At 47.8% G+C, this 19,014-nt stretch overlaps 1 protein-coding gene across 1 annotated transcript in view; it reads right to left on the bottom strand.

Annotated features, from left to right (window-relative positions):
- Positions 1-19,014, bottom strand: part of SLX9 (SLX9 ribosome biogenesis factor) — a 49,324-nt gene that overhangs the window by 12,662 nt on the left and 17,648 nt on the right. The window lies entirely within an intron of this gene.

Raw genomic sequence — 19,014 nt, 5'->3', positions numbered from 1 at the left:
GTTGGACAGAGCCTCTGGTAGCATGGTTTAGTGGGAGGTGTCCCTCATGGGGTGTTGGAACTGGATGATCTTAAGGTCCTTTCCAGCCCTAACTATTCTATGATTCTATGTAGGAGGGGGAATGGTGACCTGACATGGCAATTGGCATCCCCCTGCCTGGGCAACAGCCTCAATGCCTGCCTGGACAGCATGTGTCAGGCAGGGGAAGGACTACAAAGGGTCTGAAACACCCAGATGTTGTGGCAGCCCTAAGGAACAGCCCACTACAAACAGCTTTTCAAGCAAGTTATAGCAGGCAGCCTACTATAACCAAACATAGTATTTAAACCCAGCTGTAGATGGCTGAGATCCAGCACCAAGTAACGTCACAAACAGATTTACCAGAGTTCCGCTGCAGACGCTATAAAATTTTATCTTATCTCTGGTGTTTAAACCAAAATTGACTTTAGTCAACTTCTCTCCTGAAATGTGCTGGGAATACTGCTACAGGAACGCCAGTGGAGGAATAAGCTGCCCAAAGACCACTCCTCTTCCTTTATTCTTAAGCCTGGAAAAGAAAAGAAATGACTCCTTCTCTCCCTGGAAGAACCAGGAGAAAGGGTTTCAATGCAACTCTGAAAATAACTTATTGTGGACAACTCTGAAGATGCGACTCTTTCAAGGTGACTTAAACAAAAGCAGTACCATAACTCAGTCATTTCAGTGGCTTAAGATCAGAACAAGCCTGCTGGGGCTGCAAGGACTTCATAAAGCCAAAAACCACAACCATGTTCTGAACTGAGGCCAGGCTGGATGGGGCTTGGAGCAACCTGCTCTAGTGGAAGGTGTCCCTGCCCGTGGCAGGGGTTGGAACTGGATGAGCTTTAAGGTGCCTTCCAACATAAACCAGTCTGTGGTTCTATGAATCTATGAGTTTCTAGAGGACACAGAGAATGAATCTGTAGCTTTCACTACCTCAAGTCCCAGAAAAATACGTTAACTACAGTCAATGCACCCAAGAATTGAGAAATAAAACTGTCATTAACTTAGACTGCTCAGGAATGTCTTGAAGGGTTTGCATGTGACTGATGCTGCTATTCATTTTTCCATCTCCTGCATAAAGCACCAATGCACAGGAACCCTGCTACACCCAGACCAGCAGAACAGCCCTGCCCTTCCATAGGACCAGGCAATAACAGAGACAAGTATCACATCCAGTTAAGGGCAAATTTCCTCAATCTGTTTGCTGTGGTACCAAAGGAGATGCTAAATAACCAAATCCCAGGTCATAAAATCATAGAACCTTGGAATGGTCTGGGTTGGAAGGGACCTCAAAGATAGAACCACAGACTCATTTGGGTTGGAAGGGACCTTAAAGCTCATCCAGTTCCAGCCCCTGCCACAGGCAGGGACACCTTCCACTAGACCAGGGTGCTCTAAGCCCCTGTGTCCAGCCTGGCCTTGAACACTGCCAGGGATGGGGCAGCCACAGCTTCTCTGGGCACCCTGTGCCAGCGTCTCAGCACCCTCACAGGGAAGAATGTGATCACCCCGCATTGCTGTGGTTTCAGGGATAAAAACCAGATGAATCACCAGAGCCCAGAACACAAACCGTGCCCAATGCTCTCTGATGGGCTGCCTGATCCTGCCCAGCTTTCAGAGGTGAGATGCGCCCCCTGATCTGAAAACACATTTCTTACTCCCTTGGGAAAGGGCACTCAGTGGGATTTGTTGGTGAAAATAAACTAAATAAAGCAGCCAGCCAGCTGGCCAGTTCCAGTAACAACAGCAACTCACATTTAGGGTGTTTTTCCCCCTTTTCTTTATTTTTCCTCCCAAACAGCAGCAGAATATTTAAGGTAACACAAAAGCTGTTTTCTTGGCAGGAGCCCAGCCTCACTGCAGGCCAGGACTGGTGGCTGATGGCCAGGCTGGCAGCAGCAGATCACCAGAGGGACATGAGGAGGCCACTTTCTGCCCTTCTGTGTTGCCTTCTCCCCAGACACCTCCACTTTATGTACCCCACCTACCTCTGTGGAGGTTGTTTTGCTGCTGGAAGGTGCCAAAGTTGTGTTTGGCAGCTTCCAGTGACGATGCAGAGTGCCAAAGCCACTGGAAGCCCACTGGAAAGCAGCAACGGCAGAGCTTAGCTGGTTAAATAACAGCACGGGCTGTCCCCAAGGTAGTCTTTTATTTTCATTTAGCTTGCAAGCACCACTGAGATCAAAGCCAGGCCGCAGCTCCAGCTTAATTATTTTCCTGTGAAATCACAAGGGTTTGCGTTCCCCCCCTCCAACCCATTCCACATGTAATTTAACAGCACGTGGCTTTGAAAGCTGGAGCAAGGAAGAAAGGTGAGCTAACCCCTCCTGCACCAGCGGAGGGCAATTCACATCCTGTAAACTTGACAATTACTCCTTTTCCCAAGGATGTGTTTTTTCTTCCCTCTGATCTGCACAGTACAAAACATCTTAAGTATAAACAGATGATAAAAGCCAATAGGTTTTTTGCCTCCTACACATCAAGCGTTTGATGCCACACCCCAATTGTCAGGATTCTGCTTTCCTGGTGGACCAGCAGGTTTGGGTTTTGGACTACAGCAAAAAGGTTGAGGGGTTTTATTTGGTAAAGGACATCTCAGACTGGAAAAAGAAATTCTTCATATTTATATATATATATGACTGCCTTTCATAAAGGACTTCTTTGACCTCAGAGTTCCTCCTTTGATTCTTTCTAGGCATTCAGAAAGAAGCCGGACTGTGTTAAAGCCGTAACACTTCAGGCTTTTCCTAAGTCCCAAGATCCCACTATTTGAGTCCACAAGCGGGAGGGTGAAAACAGGCTTCCCATTCCAGGAAACCACACTGATGACTTAGCCATGAACAGAAGTATCACCTATGAGCAGAAGTAGCAAAGAAACCTGTGCCTGGGCAATGTTACGTGAACCGAAGAGGGTCCTTCCGCCCTGGGCATCTGCTTCCCCCTGTGCAAGGCTGCAGTGAAGCATCAAGTCCCCACTTTGGTATGAGCTATTAAGAAATAGCACGTAGTATTAAGTATTATTCCCAGAACTCCGATGACAAGTCAGGAAAGCTGTTGCTGCTCGAAACATAATATTTTGGCGAAACAGGGTACAGTATAAATTGAAGTTAAATAACAACAGCTGTGTTAATTTTAGCCTCAGTTGTATAACAGCAGCAAAAAGGAGCATATGCCTACAGCTGTGGGGCGAGTTCACTGAAGAAATTCAAAGAGGACGCCCAAAAGCAGAAGACTGGGGGTGTCTGGGGTTTTGTTTGGTTGTTTGAAATTACAGTGTCACTTGCAAATTGTCTGATACCTCTTCCCACTGAAAGGGCCTGGGAAATGGGAACCACAGGCTCCTGGGGTGAACACAACCATAGTGTAACCTGACAGATGCCAGTGCAGAACCACTGAAAGTCATAGAAACACAGAATGATGGAATGGTTTGTGTTGGAAGGGACCTTAAAGCTCATCCAGTTCCAACCCCTGCCACGGGCAGGGACACCTTCCACTAGAGCAGGTTGCTCCAAGCCCCTGTGTCCAACCTGGCCTTGAACGCTGCCAGGGATGGGGCAGCCACAGCTTCTCTGGGCATCCTGTGCCAGTTCTTTTTCCTCCGGAAAGAAGGTTGAGGAACAACACAGGCCAGGCAGAAGGTCCTGCAGATGCTCTACAGCAGAGCTGGTGCTCTGCCCTGCTCCCAGCTCCCAGCCAAGGGACTCCAGCTCCACTTCTTACTGATGCACAAGTGTCCAGGGAGTCTGTATCAGTAGTGGGAGGTGGCAAGGACAGCCGCACGGGGTGGATCTATGGCCTTTTATAGCTCCTTATAGGAGACCCTGGAGACAGTTTTGTGAACAGAGCCCATGGCAGGGGGTGTTGAGGTTTTACCCAGTTCAAGCCCTGCCACCTTGAGCAGGCTCATGAACCAGTGCTGGAAGAGAAGATGACAGCCCCTGCTGGGACAGAGCGCATTTCACCATGGATACAGCATTTGCTTTCTATGTTCCAAAACAAGCTATATTATTTTTGTTCACACTTAATCGTTACACCAACACGTAAGCTTTCCTCCTGTCCCCTCTGAGGAAAGCATCCTATTTAAAGCGGGATCTGCATTCTCAACCCTCCCAGATCCCCATGTTATTTGAAGCAGAGTCTACTCCCTAGCCCAGCTTCCCTTCAGAGACCCAGAGGAGTAGTGTGACTTATGTCCTCGCACCAAGGTCATGCCTCTGTCAGGCCTGGTAAACATCCCCAGGCTCTGACCAGCTACAGCAAGGGCACAAAACCTCCCTCTGCAGAAGAGCCAAGACTCATCTCTAGTTAGCTGCATCAGCACACAAGTGACATGCCACGTGGAACGGGAGCAGTTCCCCTCAGGAGGTGATGGGGAAGTCACAATCTGCACAGCAACCTGTGAAAGGCAATTCCAGAGACAAAGTCTGTCCTCCCAAGCAATGTCTGGGGTGCCTCAGGCACACTCAGTCCCTGCCAAGAAGTAAAGGTACCTTCTCTTCCTCTGCCCCAGGCGTTTTTCACTCTTCAGAAGTCTCTGGTGTTCCCATGTGCCCTGTCCAGCATGGAGTTTGACAGGCACACAAAGGATGCTCATGTGTCGCTGTTCTTAAAGCCACTTTTGCAGCTGGGAGGTTATTTCCATAACCAAGGCAGAAAGAGGTGACATGTCTCAGGGAACCTGGATTTCTGACGTGAAATCCTTCTGGCGTGCCACAAGGATTGTGAAATGCCTTGTTTAAGGCAGGTGCTTGGTATTGCCACTTCATGGCACAGCGAGATCCGAGAAACCACCATGAGCTTCCTGATGGAGAATCTGCGGCTGCCACAAGGAGCTCATTTTATCTGCCAGTGTTTCCCAGGGAAGAGCCTACAGACTATCTTTTGCTGCTAGAAGAAGGTCAGCTTGTTTCAGGAGTTATCCTCCCCGTAAAACACACGCAGGGTACAAACACTGTGGGATCAGAGGGAGAAATACCCCACCATGATTTCTGTACATGCAGCCTTCTTAGGGGAGAAACATTAACTTGGGACAGCAGGACAACCACATCCTGCTTCATTTTGTTTCTGCATTTCCATTAGTGCCTTTCGTGTATTACCTCCATCCTGGTGCTAACCCACTGGAGGAGAGCAAATTAGGTCAGACCCATCCCCAGTCCAGGACACCAAAACACTTTTATCACATACATTTTGCTGGTTTTAGGAAGTTTAGCATAAAAACAAATGAAAAGAAATTGTGCATCTACTATTAGCACATCCTGCTGAGTCACTGGGTAGTGGTGAGACTGAAGAGGGAGAATGAAACACAGGATACCAGACAGACAGTGCCACTGTCTGATACCAGACACGTTGTGCTACTTCTCCCTTTCCTGGCCAGACAAGCATTAGGAGCCACAGGAGACAAAGGAGCTGTAGGAATGTTGGCTGGCACCTACAGGAGGAGGTCTTGCCTATAGCAGACAAAGTGAACCAGGCACTGAACTCATCTTTCAGTAAATCTGGCTTTAAGCAAACCCAAGGGGATGAACCATTTGACATCTACTAGAGCTCTTGAAACTCTGCATGCACAAAGTACCCTTTTTGGTATAGTTTTACCTTTAAACTGATTCGTCCTCATTACATTGCAGATACATAGTTCTGCCTGCATAACATAGAGGATATCACTCACCACCCTTTCTTCCTGCTGCTTGCACATTTGGCTGTCCCTTCTCTGGGAGTCTTAGATGACTACAACAAGCAACAGCCAAACCAACCTCTGTGCTCAGCAGACTGGGTGGTACTCTCTTCCTGTTCTTCCACTAAGGAAGTTGCTCACATCTTCCTCAAATGCTTCCCTGCTCATAGAAGAACACCTTTTGGCAAAAGGTGCAACTGCTGAGGATGTTATTGCACCAGTGCAGGAGCTTCACATCACCTGCAAGAAAGAGCATCCCAAGCAGTGCATCTTCACCACCCAGCCAGGTCAGCTTCTGCCTGGCTTCAACACAGCTTTGCAAGAAAAGATGCTGAATTACTTTTAACGCGCTTCCCTTCATATCTTTTCAGCACCCAGAAAAACAAAACAGTCCCTGAGCTGTAATACTTCAAACCCCACCAAACAAAGGCAGAAAGGCTCACCCATAGACAGATGCCCTGGGAAACACATGGCATGTCAGGGACTATATAAGACCAGGTATAAGAAACAGGGGTTTCCAGCTTTGTGAGAATCAGTTTGCTTTGAAGAAAAGCCATTTCAATTCCCCCTACCCCTTTTCATGTCCACAGGGATTAACAAAAAGCAGGGTGATGTACATGCAACAAGTGTGTGTACGTTTCTTCCAACAAAGCAGCAAGATGCCCTCCACAAGTATCTTCAAGTCCCACAGCACAAGCTAAGATATCCTTATTTGTCAAGGAATGACACGTTTGAAAAGGTTAACTTCTTCTTTGCTTCCTCTGGCATGTACTTGCTTTCTGTGCAGCCCCATAAACAGTTTAAGTACCTGTCACCACAGTGAATTGTACGCCAAGCAGCAGCTCTCAGTAAGTGCTGCTGCTGCAACTGGTCACCCAGGCCAAACAGAAGAGAAGCAGAATGGAGGTGATACAGGAAAGGCACTAATGGAAACCCAGGAGCAAAGTAAAGGGAGTAGGGCATCAAAGCACATCTGAGACAATCAGAGCAGCCCAGTTCATGAGATTTCTTCCATGTTTCGCCACAAGCCATCTTGTCCTTCCCCCACACACTTCTCTGATCACAGCAAATTACACAGGGAACAGCCACAGAAGATAAGGATTCACCATGTCTGCATGTGAGGCAGAATGAATTCAAAGCCTCCTTGCAATCAAGCTGATCCAAGGAGATGTAGGTCTGCAGCAAAGCCTCCTTTTTTCCACACTCAGCCAAGAAACCCAACCATCTCTAACCTCCTGCCTTGCTACTGCTAGCACAGAAACCCATCAGCCAGTTTCTGAGGGCGATTTCATGGCCTGAGGCACCTGAGAGAGCAGAACCAACCAGGCTTGCTTGGCTTTTGTCATCCATGTAGAAGTACAAAACAGTGGAGCTCAGGCCAAATGCTGCTTGAGGCAGCACCAGGGGAACCTGCACCCGCAGTGCATTTCCCTCCCTCACCTAAGGGACACAAGTCTAATCTGCTCAAGATATTCCTTAAGGAACATGAACAAATGCATATCTGCAAGCTCTCAGGTTGGAAAGCTGGCAAGTTGTACACTGCAATTAAACATTACCACACAGGTAAAGTGGCTTCCTCTGTTGTCATGGAAGCCCAGCAAACTGCTGCTCCTCCTCCTCCCTTCAGCCAGCACTCACAGTTTCTGGGAAGTAGCACAGAAGCTCGGGGTATGAAGCACTCCACAGCAGCCCATGCATTTGCAGCCGAGGTCAGTCAGGGAGTAAGCCAGGATTGAAAGCAGTCTCATTACTATGGTCTTCTCATAGAATCAGAGAATGATGGAACGGTTTGGGTCAGAAGGGACCTTAAAGCCCACCCAGTTCCAACCCCTGCCACAGGCAGGGACACCTTCCACTAGAGCAGGTTGCTCCAAGCCCCTGTGTCCAACCTGGCCTTGAGCACTGCCAGGGATGGGGCAGCCACAGCTTCTCTGGGTACCCTGTGCCAGCACCTCAGCACCCTCACAGGGAAGAACTTCTGCCTAAGAGCTCATCTCAGTCTCCCCTGTTCTGGCAGGTTAAAGCCATTCCCCTTGTCCTGTCCCTACCTACCTTTGTAAAAACACAGCAGGGGCTGGAACTGGATAAGATTCCAACCCAAACCAGTCTGGGATTCTATGATGATTCCTTTGTGAGCCCACCCTCAGTTTCTGTGCAGCAGGGAAAGCACACAGATCTGTGGCTCCCTTGTCAGAAAATACCTGCCCTTGCCAAACCAGTATCTGAAGTCACCTTGGCAACCAGGTTCCTTCAGCACACATCTATAAGGCAATAATGACTCACAGGTTTGCCATCACAACCCAAAACCACAAAGCACTGGGGGTATGCAGAGGTGTCGTTCTGAGCTGTCTACCTCCTGCAGAAAGTACTGTACAAAACCACAGCCACAACAAAGGGGGACCACCACAGCAGACCACAGGGAGTCTGCAGCACAACACAACCTGGACAGTCAGCAAAGCCCCTTCCACAGAGGATGAAAATGTGTATTTTAGCAACAGATCCACACACAAGAGATGTTTGTGTGGATATTGCAGTTTCAGTGGGGAGCAGTGGGAAGAATCAAATATAAAACCCTATAAAAAGCTTGAACAGCAACAAATATCTAGAATGAGATTTATTCTGAGCCCAAAAGTAATTCATATTTATCAACGGGCAGATTCTCTCCTCAGGGCTTACTAAGGGAGACAGACTAGTGAAACATCCCTATGCTTTTTGACAATGCCTTGCAGGTTTCTATTTTAAAGAGATTTTCCCCCAAATATCCTTTCCATTCCTGCTCATAAGATTGCCTTTGCCTACACTGTCCTTGGACAAGTTCAATACCTTCTGCAGTGTGACATGGTGAAAGTTCTAGAGCTGCAAGTGGTGCTTGATTTTACCTGGTGCTTGTCATTTATGCAAAATGCCAGGAAACAATCTAATGTCCTTCTCTTTGAGCTGCATATTAGCTACCAGACAATTAAATGGGCATTCTCTAGGGAAGTTTGCCATTTCCTGCCACTGGATCCTAAAATTTGCACTTGTTTTGGTACCTGGCATTTCTCTTACATGTATATTCTTACCTATCACTCCATACATGCTCTTTTAGCTCCTCAGAGGAGCCTGCTCTACTCACTTGTATTTGTTATTACATTCTCAATGCATGGATTTAGTAGTGATCCTGCAAACCAGTCCCCAACTCCTTCCCCAAGTTTGACAACAGGCCAATTTCTTCCCACCTGAATTTCTTCACTTCAGTCTTAGTTTCTGAAGAGCTCCTTTAATGGGACTGCAGACAAAAGACTTGTTCTATCCAAAATACTGATCTTAGCATTGAACATTTGTACAGAACTGAAGCCACCCCACACCTCAGACAGTTCTGTAGCTCCTGCAAGTGGTGCATGGGAGATTTGGACATAACTGACATTTATCCATATTCATGTTCACTATACCTGTGTTTTAACCACAGGTATTTCTCCTCAAAACACGCAGCAGAGAACTGCGCTGCTCTGTATTTTCTACTGCATTTCCCTGAGTGCCAACACCGTGGCCTGATGGGGGGCCAGAGGGGGGAGAAAGGGCAGACAAAAGGCAAGAGAGGGAAAAACAAAAGTAGTTAAAGATGCTCAGAGGAACTGCAAAGGCACAGAGTGCGAGACATCTGAGGCAGACAGCTATGTCACTGTCAGGGGCCACTGCAGCACTGGCAGCAGCCCAGCCGTGCACTGAAGGTTGTCTAGAACATCCTAGAACAAGTTGTGGAGCTGCTGCTGGAGTCCCATCTTCCCCTCAGCATCTCCAGATAATGTATGTCATGGATTGGGTAGTTTGTTGGTAGAAACACTGAGTTTTCCTCAGTTCCTTGTGTCCTGGTTTTGGCTGGGGTAGAGTTATTTTCTCCCTAGTAGCCAGTACAGCACTGTGTGTTTTGGATTTAGTCTAAGAATAATGTTGATAACATACTTGTCTGTCTTGGGTCTTATTTCTCTTCCTTTTTGTTGTCTCTCTACTCAGTACTACTACTATTATTATTATATTACTTCATATCAAACTGCTCTTATCTCAACCGATGGGTTTTACCTTTCTTTCCAACTGTCCCCTCCATCCCACTGAAGGAGGAAGGAGGGAGTGTGGAACTTAGCTGCCGGCTGGGATTACACCATGACACCTTGCTCCAGGTTTAACATCTAAAGCCATTTTCCCTCCCACAACTGGGAAAAGCAGGACATGGGAGTGATGCAGACACACAATATAACCTGAAATTATTTCCTTCAGCTGAAATGGGTCAGGATGGGCAATGGGACTATATCCCAGTATGACTTGGTGAAACAAGTGCCTGCAGGAACCTCCACCTGAACTGCCTGACAAGGCAGGGATGAAGTCAGTAGGAAGAGCTGCAGCTGGATCTTTCCTTGGATGAAGATAAAGGAAAAGAGGCAGGAGGAATCCCAAGGCTCAGCACTTCTGGTACTGCTGACAGACACTCGCTCTGTCTGAGAACGGGAGATGCTGGCATTTTTCAGGAAGCCCCAGAAGGCGGGATGTTAACTGGAAGTACTGCAGCCTGGCTTCCAACAGACGAGAGGATTTAGCAGGAACCACCAAGGTGGTGTAAGGCTTCTTCTGGAAATTTATGACCAGCAGACAATAACTAGCAGGAACAGGCAATAAACAACAGGACCAGCAAACCAGCAATGCCCAGACCACCACTAGCCAAGGGACTTGCAACTATAAAAAGGCAAAACCAAAGGCAAACACAGCTTTTCCATCCCAAGGTCTCTCTGTGCCCTTCCTCTCAACGCACACATGATGCTACTTACACTGGGAGGTAACAACCATCACTGGAATTACTGTTACACATAATTAACATATTAACTAAGTTGACTGCTGAGTGCACTGTGATCAATACTTAATTATATTTCCAGGCAGTACAACAACATCAGCCAGAAATTGAGTTGAGTAGACAATGAAGATACATAACTTCAGGGTCGAAACAAAAACATTCCTGGAACAGCAGTAACTAGGAGATGTACAGGAGTTTCAGCAGCAGCACACAACACATGGAGAGAACAGATCACATCACAGATGTCTTCACAGTGAAGGAGGAAGAACTGAGCTGTGAATGTCAAGAGGTGAATGTCACAACTGCTGAAATTATAACTTCAAATGGTAAGGGTGAAGCTGTTGTACACAGAGGGGGGAACCAGGAACAGCTATGGAAGAGGCGGAAACAAGGGTGTTAAGGGAAGCTGGACATCTTCAAATCACCCTTAAGAGCAGAGTGAGGTTTGTCTTCCAACAGACAAGGGCAGGGCCGCCAGGCCATTGGTGTCACAGCAAACCTAAAGCACACTGGAAGCCCCCCAGGGTAGGCAGAGAGAGGTGTTTTCAGGAAGGCAGGAGGATCATTTCTGTTCCCAGCCTGCTGACATGAAGAGGCTGCTCCCTCAACCTTCTCTTCTCCATGGGGGACATAAGGAACAGATTGGGCAAGCTCTCATCAGTGGAAAAGGAATGAGTATTCAGAGGCACAGCAGAAGGCAGAGAAGGGCTGAGAGATGAGAGGATTGCCCCACCATTACCTCCTCAGTCTCTAGTTTGCTAGAGGGGTATCAAGTACTTCACTCCATTATCTTCCCTGTGGGGGTGCTGAGGCGCTGGCACAGGGTGCCCAGAGAAGCTGTGGCTGACCCATCCCTGGCAGTGTTCAAGGCCAGGTTGGGCACAGGGGCTTGGAGCACCCTGCTCTAGTGGAAGGTGCCCCTGTCCATGGCAGGGGGTTGGAGCTGAATGAGGTTTAAGGTCCCTTCCAAGCCAAACCAGTCTGGGATTCTATGGCCTTCCCTTTCAGAAATAACCCTGCTCATTTAATCAGTGCTTTGCAGAAAAATCCAAACCTATTACTTTTTAAACAGCAGACACGAAAGTAATGTCCAAGCCTGACCACTGCATCCCACCATTTCCTGTAGCAGCCACTATTCCAATGGCAAGAAGGACTTGAAATTGCCTGAACTAGGAGAAGGCTGCCCAAAATGCCTTCCTGAAGCTCTGTGTGCTTCACAGGCATTCAGAAATACAAGGACACAAAGGAAGCACATGTGTGAAACTGGGATGAATTTTAGGAAAATGCTTGAAGACCCACACAAGTATTGCTCCAGGCTGACAGCTTCCCTGCCTCTCCCTGGCAGATTTGCTATATCAGTGTCTGAAGTGTGCATTGTCTTCCAGTTGGAGAGCCCGAGACCCTGTCAACCTAATCCTGAGTAAAGGGATATGCTGGATGGCCCTGACTAAATGCATTCCTTTGACTCTCCATGGCAAGCAGCTATCTTGGGATGTCTTTACAACAAGGCTGCTCAGTCAGTAGGAAGGACCACCTTGCCACGTGGCCCATCAAGTTCAGAGCACAGTAGCAGAGGGGTAACAAGGAAGCTGTAATGTCCCTCCCTCTGCCTTCCCCTCTCAGAAGACTTCCCTGCTTCAGCATCTATAATCAAGCTGGGATTCCACCAAAACACATGCTCCAGAAAAACATGTCAGGCAACAGCCAAAAAACCTGAAGTACAGCCAGCCACACCTAAGGTTATGCAGTCCTCAGCCTCTGCTACACTATGCACAAGGAGCCTTGACATAGTTTAATAAACTCTCCTTCAGTAAATCTGCCTTCTTGGCACACCAGCAGCCTCTTGCACTACAAGCCTGCACAGGCAACAGTTCCAGCACACCACTCCAAGGTCTCCCCGTGCCAACACCCCACCTACTGTTAGAGACTGCTCCCATCCATCAGCAAACACCCATCAGCACAGCGAGAGCAGCCACTTCTGCACAAAGGCTTTGTATTCACACCAAGACTCAGAATAACTTCCTTCTAATGCAGATGGAAGAGAGATAATTTAAGTCTCCAGCAAGTCTATGAAGAAGAGTGCATCTACATTCATAGACATTAAATGCCCAATGCCAGGTTGGATGGAGCTTGGAGCAACCTGGTCTAGTGGAAGGTGTCCCTGCCCATGGCAGGAAGTTGGAACTGGATGAGCTTTAAGGTCCCTTCCAAGCCAAACCATTCCTTGATTCTATGATAAGAGGAGACTGCCTGTGCAAACATACTCCTAAAGCTCTACTGTGACGCTGGCAGGATGCTCGGGTGTGGTTTGATGAGCAGGGAAGAGGTCTGGAAGGTGCTGACTTGCTCCAGGGAATACTGAATGCAATATTGGATTGCTTGTCTCTAATGGAACTAGGGGCAAAAAACCCTAAATCAATTGTAATCGACTTCTCAGTTAATGACACAGACAGGGCTGCTTCCCCTGGAAAGATCGACATGCAAAGTGGAGCAGTATCCATACCAGCAGCATTATCTACACATCACATCTGGAAACTTGGCACAGAGACAACAGCAGGCAGATTCCAGCACAGAGCAGCGCAGCGTTTGGGCAAGCCAGATGTCAGGTTGAGCTTCGCTTCCCTAAGAGCTTGTTGTTGCAAGAGCAGCATCTTTCCACCATGCATGCCCCACAGCCTCCTGCCCCAGCTCTGATGTGCAGCTCCAGCAGGAAAACTTCACTCACTGCCACCCAGGTTAGTTTTCCACTAGTTCAGGGAGCCCAACCAAATCAGGAGCACACATGGTCAGGAGGACAGGGAGGAGGAAGCAGGCCTCCTCCTCTTCAGCAGTGGCAAGGTGTTGGAGACAGTCACACTGATCTTCGGACTTCAGCCCTAAAGTGCCCATCATCTATTTTAAACATAAGTTAATATTTATCAGTAGCAACAGATCTCTAGACCAAGTGTTGCCTTTATTCCAGCCTGACATGCATGAACACACAAGCATTCCAAGTCCCCCAGATGGGCTCACAAACAAGGGCAGAGGGAATGCCTGCAGAACCTTTTGGGGCTGGAAGAAAAGAGGTGTTCCAAGGATTTGCCACTATTGGTATCTACAACCTTATAGTTCTTCATCTCACTAGTTTGTGGTTTGTAATAGTTATTAGGTACTGGAAGCTTTAAGTGCTCATCTAAGCATTTTGAGGAAAGTACTGCTATATTCCCCAGGTTTTTCTCGGAGGAATTGCCCACCTTGGCTACCCTTTCATTCTGATGAGGTACACCAACTATATACCAAGCTACTTGGGAAGGTGGGGAAGATCTTGTCACAGTAAGAGGTTCAGCAGCCACAGCATCAACCAAACCCTGAGAAACAAGAGAAACCTGAAAATTGTTGCTTCATGCCTCTGGCATAAAGATCTAACTGAGGAATTTCAGCAGCTGGAAACCAAGTACAGAGTTTGATTAGTGGAGATTTTGGTTCGTTTTCAAGTTTCCTTCACAGAGCCCAGACCAGAAAACCCTCAATGATCTACTGAATTCAGACTAAGAAAAGGGATGAAGGACTGCAATCTGGGAATACTACTGCCTTGTGCCTCAGTTACTCTGAGATGAGCTGCCGTGACACAAGTACATCTGTTGTAAGGCAGTTCTCTCCTCTGCTCTCCGCATGCTGCCAGGAGCCCAGGCCCTGGAACCACAGAATGTGTACTCCTTACCATCAGAGAAGGAGGTGAAGAAACAAACCTCACCATCAAACACCCCAGCACCAATTCCCACCCTGACAGCAGCCTGGGAGTGCACAGCAGAAGTGGCTTCGTAAACAGCTTTGGGGTGAACATCGAAGCAGCAGGTTTTGACCTGCTTCAACGCCAGCTCATCAATAGCCTGAAATAGCTTTCTTCCTCAGTTTCACCTTCTCCTTTAACATTTCCAGCTACAGATTTATCAGGTGGGTGCTGCCTTTTCTTTTCCTATTCACTGTAGGGGTACTAGGATGTCAACACTGCCATCTCAGTACCCAGAAAGTTGATGTTGGTAGGAGATCAGGCCACCCAGACTACAAGACAGCAGCAATAGGCTCCTTCCTTCTGGTATGTCAGCACCCCAGCACTCTAACAGGATAAACCAGCAGATTCAGGACTGGCCCCAGGCACATACAGAGTGCAGGATACATGTAAAATCACTGGGACAGCATCAGCCACCCCACTGCCCTGTTTGGCCCACAGTACATAGCCAGAGAGGAGTACAAGGCTACTAAATTAGACTTGAGCATGATACAAACTTCCCTTGGGATGTGCACATGGGAATTTCACAAGGAATAAATAGACACAGCTTGAATTGTGAAATAAGCCAATAAACAGAAGAAAACGGAACAGGAAGAGAAGCTCAGAAGAGGCCTAAAAACTCTATAGTCTGCTTTAGGAGCAGCTGTGAGGGTTCCAGCAGAAGAACGTATGATCCAAGAGGACCGTTTAATATACACCACTGTTAACCAGCTTGGTCAGCCTCGGATCCTTCCAGCCTTTTCTGGGATGGGCTGAACTACAATCCTGTGTAACCTCACATAAGGCTGGGAGTTTGTGATGAATTCAGCTAGTGAAGAGCAGGAGCACAGGCACAGTGACACTGAACGACATCCCCTGCCTCCAGCTTGGTGGTGGAGAGACTGAGCAAGGCAGTATGTGACCAGCCGTCACCCTGACAGACTGAAGTTTGGAGTTTAACCAGACCTGAACTGCTGCACAGTCCTGGCACACACTGTAGAGTGGGAATCTCTCATCACAGCAACTTGTACTAACCTCTCCTTGAAGCACTGAACACGCTGCTGTGCTTCCCACCATCACAAGCCCAGGACAGCAAAGCTCCAGGCTCCAGGAAGAGAGGTTAACCAAGCACATCCCTTGCTGGCACAAAGGGACAGGAAGAAAGTTCTTACCCCAGTGCCTGATCCTGGGTGAGACTGAACAACAATGAGGAATTGCCCCACCTTATTTTCTTTCAGGTGGTGCATGATTAACTGGTGATGAGTTTTGCCCTTCAATGCCACCCTCATTAATCCAACCTGTCCCTACTCTTTCCAAATGATACTGCCTCTGCTTCCCACTGGGCCTCCAAACAGCTCCTTCCAGGCCAGCAGAGTCAGCGTTTCTATTGTCTGCTATATTCTTGCCCCGTTTGCTTGTTTAACCATAATTTCTCCTCCCCAGTAGCTGATGTTTTCAATCCTGGCTGCAGGCCTTATTTTCCTGACAAAACCTGCACACCCTATCTGGAAACAAGAAACATGGAGGAGATGACTGGTATCTGGGCCTCTCACTGCAAGAGGGACATTGAGGTGCTGGAACGAGGCCAGAGAAGGGCAACGGAGCTGGTGCAGGGCCTGGAGCACAAGTGTGATGGGGAACAGCTGAGTGACCTGGGGGGTTCAGTCTGGAGAAGAGAAGGCTCAGGGGGGACCTTATCTCTCCCTACAACTGCCTGACAGGAGGATGGAGCCAGGAGGGGGCTGATCTCTGCTCCCAAGGAACAAGGGATGGGACAAGAGGAAACGGCCTCAAGCTGCACCAGGACAGGTTTAGATGGAGCTGAGGAACAATTCCTTCCCCACAGGGTGCTCAGGCATTGGAACAGGCTGCCCAGGGCAGTGCTGGAGTCACCGTCCCTGCAAGTGCTCACACACCGTGGAGACGAGGCCTCAGTGCCATGGGTTAGTGGTGGCCTTGGCAGTGCTGGGGAGCAGTTGGACTGGATGAGCTTAAAGGGCTTTTCCAACTTGATTGATTCTGTGATTCTACCTTACAGAAAGGCTGTGTGTCACGTATCTGTACCTAACCTGAGACAGCACTGCCAGCAATCTCCTGCCATATGTAGTGGATAAATTTCCTTCCCTCTTCTTTTTTTTTGTCACCAATTAATTCCATGGTAGATCCAAAGGCCAGCAGGAAGAGCAGGAGAGAAGAAAGTAAATACAGACTAATGACTGTGAAACAGACTGGGAGGATTTAGCAGTTTTCAGCCAGTTACAAGAGCATTACAGACAGAAAGGACAAAAAACCCCAAAGCTCAGCTTGTACCCCTGCAATATTTTACTCAGCTCCTCTCAATTACAGCAGGTCTGCCACATATTCGTGTTAAAAGGCAATTATGCAGGGTCAGATTCTTTACATTTTCATTTCAGTTTTTAAACTGCACTAGAAATAACTTCATGCTAAAATAGCCAAAGGGCAGAACTGCTGCATGAATGTATTTGGGACTGGGATCAGGAGAGAAACAATAAGGTATGGCACTACTCAGTGCCACTGGCATCCCCCTGGCTCCATCCCCAGCTGTAGGTGTTCGCAGCTCCAGGAGACACAAAAGAGCCACTGGAGCTGTTGGGTTGGGGGAAACATCAGGATCCTTTGCAGCACACAGGGTGACAAGAGTATTGCTGCTGTGACATGTGTGGCTACATGCCTCTTCCAGGCATTACTGCAAAGCCTAACTAGCAGAACAGATGAATGCAGGAAAAGCCTCCAATATCCCTCTTGCATGTTTCCAGAAAGCCTCCATTTTTTTGGTGGTTTTCATTGGAATACCTCCCCCCTTTGCAAGGCTCCCCAGAGACTGACAGGCACCCAAGTAAATCAAGACTTGCAGCCCACGTGTTTCAGTAAGAAAAGTCCCCTCTGCAGCATGACAAACCCAGCTGACCACTTACGCAAGAGATGTGATTAAAGCATCTGCACAAATTAGGAGACAAAACATCACCTGCAACTGCAAGCCAGGGCTGCAAACACAGCAGAAACCCCATGATCATAGAATCACAGAACCAACCAGGCTGGAAAAGAGCTTTAAGCTCAAGTCCAAATGGTTCCCCAGCACTGCCAAGGCCACCACTAATCCATGGCACTGAGAGCTCATCTACATGGTTTGTGAACACTTCCAGGGATGGTGACTCCATCACTGCCCTGGGCAGCCTGTGCCAATGCCCCATCAAAGATGTGATATGCATGAGGGATGCAGCCAGCCTAACATAATGTTCTCTGGGAACAGCCTTGGACAACCCCCTCCTTGCCTTTAGCTCTCTCCTGCGAGCAAAAACTGCTGCTGCCAAGCATCAGCAGAAGCTACACACAAAACCCTCACACAGCTTTAACAGAAGGCACTTTGAGGACTTGAGCTTTGGTGTCCAGCTTCACCACTAGTAAATAGTATCATTGGGATAAGAACATACCAGGCCTGACCAAAGCTTCCTCCAAGCCTATACCATGTATCCCATGGCGCCAGTAATGAATGCCCAAGCATAGAGTGGGTGTACATGTAGTATCCCCAATGTATTTTTGTTCTGGGGATCTGACCAGCTGCTTTGAAGCCCACATGGGTACCAGAAATTCAGAACACCTCAGTGCATGAAGTCCTAAAACTTAACTGCCTTTTCCTTAAATGATCTTTTCCCATCCTGAACCCAGCATCTCCTAGTTTGATTTCTTCCACTTATCTCACTAGAAGATAGGGACTGGGAACAGGTCTAGTATGTCCTCAGCTCTGTGGCAATCATGCTTTACTAAACTTCACCAGCATCACTTTTCCCAGACCATCATCTTTTCCAGGCAAGACAGCTCAGGTCCATTTAATCACTGCTCGCATTCCATGCCTTTACCATCAATGCTGAAAAACTCATCTACAGATAAACACAGATGCTCTGAAAGGACTGCATTTGACTGCAGGCAGTGTTAGGAGCTCAGATATCCAGTCTGGAGAATGGCTTTTCCTTTGAGGTGAGGCACATGTGCTAAAGAAGGTCAGCGAACCCTGGCATCACCTCCTACATATTTGGAGCCAGAAGTACGCAGGCAATGCAGGAGCAGAGTTTCCAGAGACACTTCTTTGCTGCTCCAGTCTGAGCTTTCCTGAAGTCATTACTCTGGAACTTACTCAAAGCTCGTTAGACAAAATTTCCACTAGGTTATTCTAACCGTTGATTAATTCCCCTTTCCTGGCAGACTTCCTTGGATTCTTTAGCACGCCTGCTCTCAGGATCCCTATGGTGCAGGTTTGTTTCCCCACTCCCAACACTCCATGCATAAAAAAAATAAAAAAACTAATCACGTCAGAGCTCGCCTTTGGTTTTTAAGTCTCTGTGGCAGATTAATGTGGCACCCTCCCCCTCCCCACACCCTCCCATCTATTGCACAGCCCTACGTCAAGGAGTTAATCCCACCATCTGCAGATCCTGCACTCCAGGAAACCCCAACACCTAACAGTTCAGAAGCACCAGCAAGTCCAACTACATCTAATAGCACTGAAGAGCCATGCGTTAAATGTAATCACATTCATTTCCTTTTACCCAATAGCTCACTAAGTCAACACATACAAGATCATTTAGATTTAGACATCGAAAAGAGCTCAACAATTCAGCCTGGATAATGCCAGCAGACTTATTATTTACATAATCAAAGAATTACTAGCTCAACCCCAGTCAAAATCAGTCGGGTCCAACAACATTTATATCCTAAGTGGCTTTATAAACTGCT

This window comes from Pezoporus wallicus, unplaced genomic scaffold (assembly GCF_028554395.1).
Source record: "Pezoporus wallicus isolate ANWC-B61680 ecotype Strahan unplaced genomic scaffold, APGP_CSIRO_Pwel_v1 contig_6566, whole genome shotgun sequence".
Classification (NCBI taxonomy): domain Eukaryota; kingdom Metazoa; phylum Chordata; class Aves; order Psittaciformes; family Psittacidae; genus Pezoporus; species Pezoporus wallicus.
This window is presented reverse-complemented; position numbering and strand designations above follow the sequence as displayed.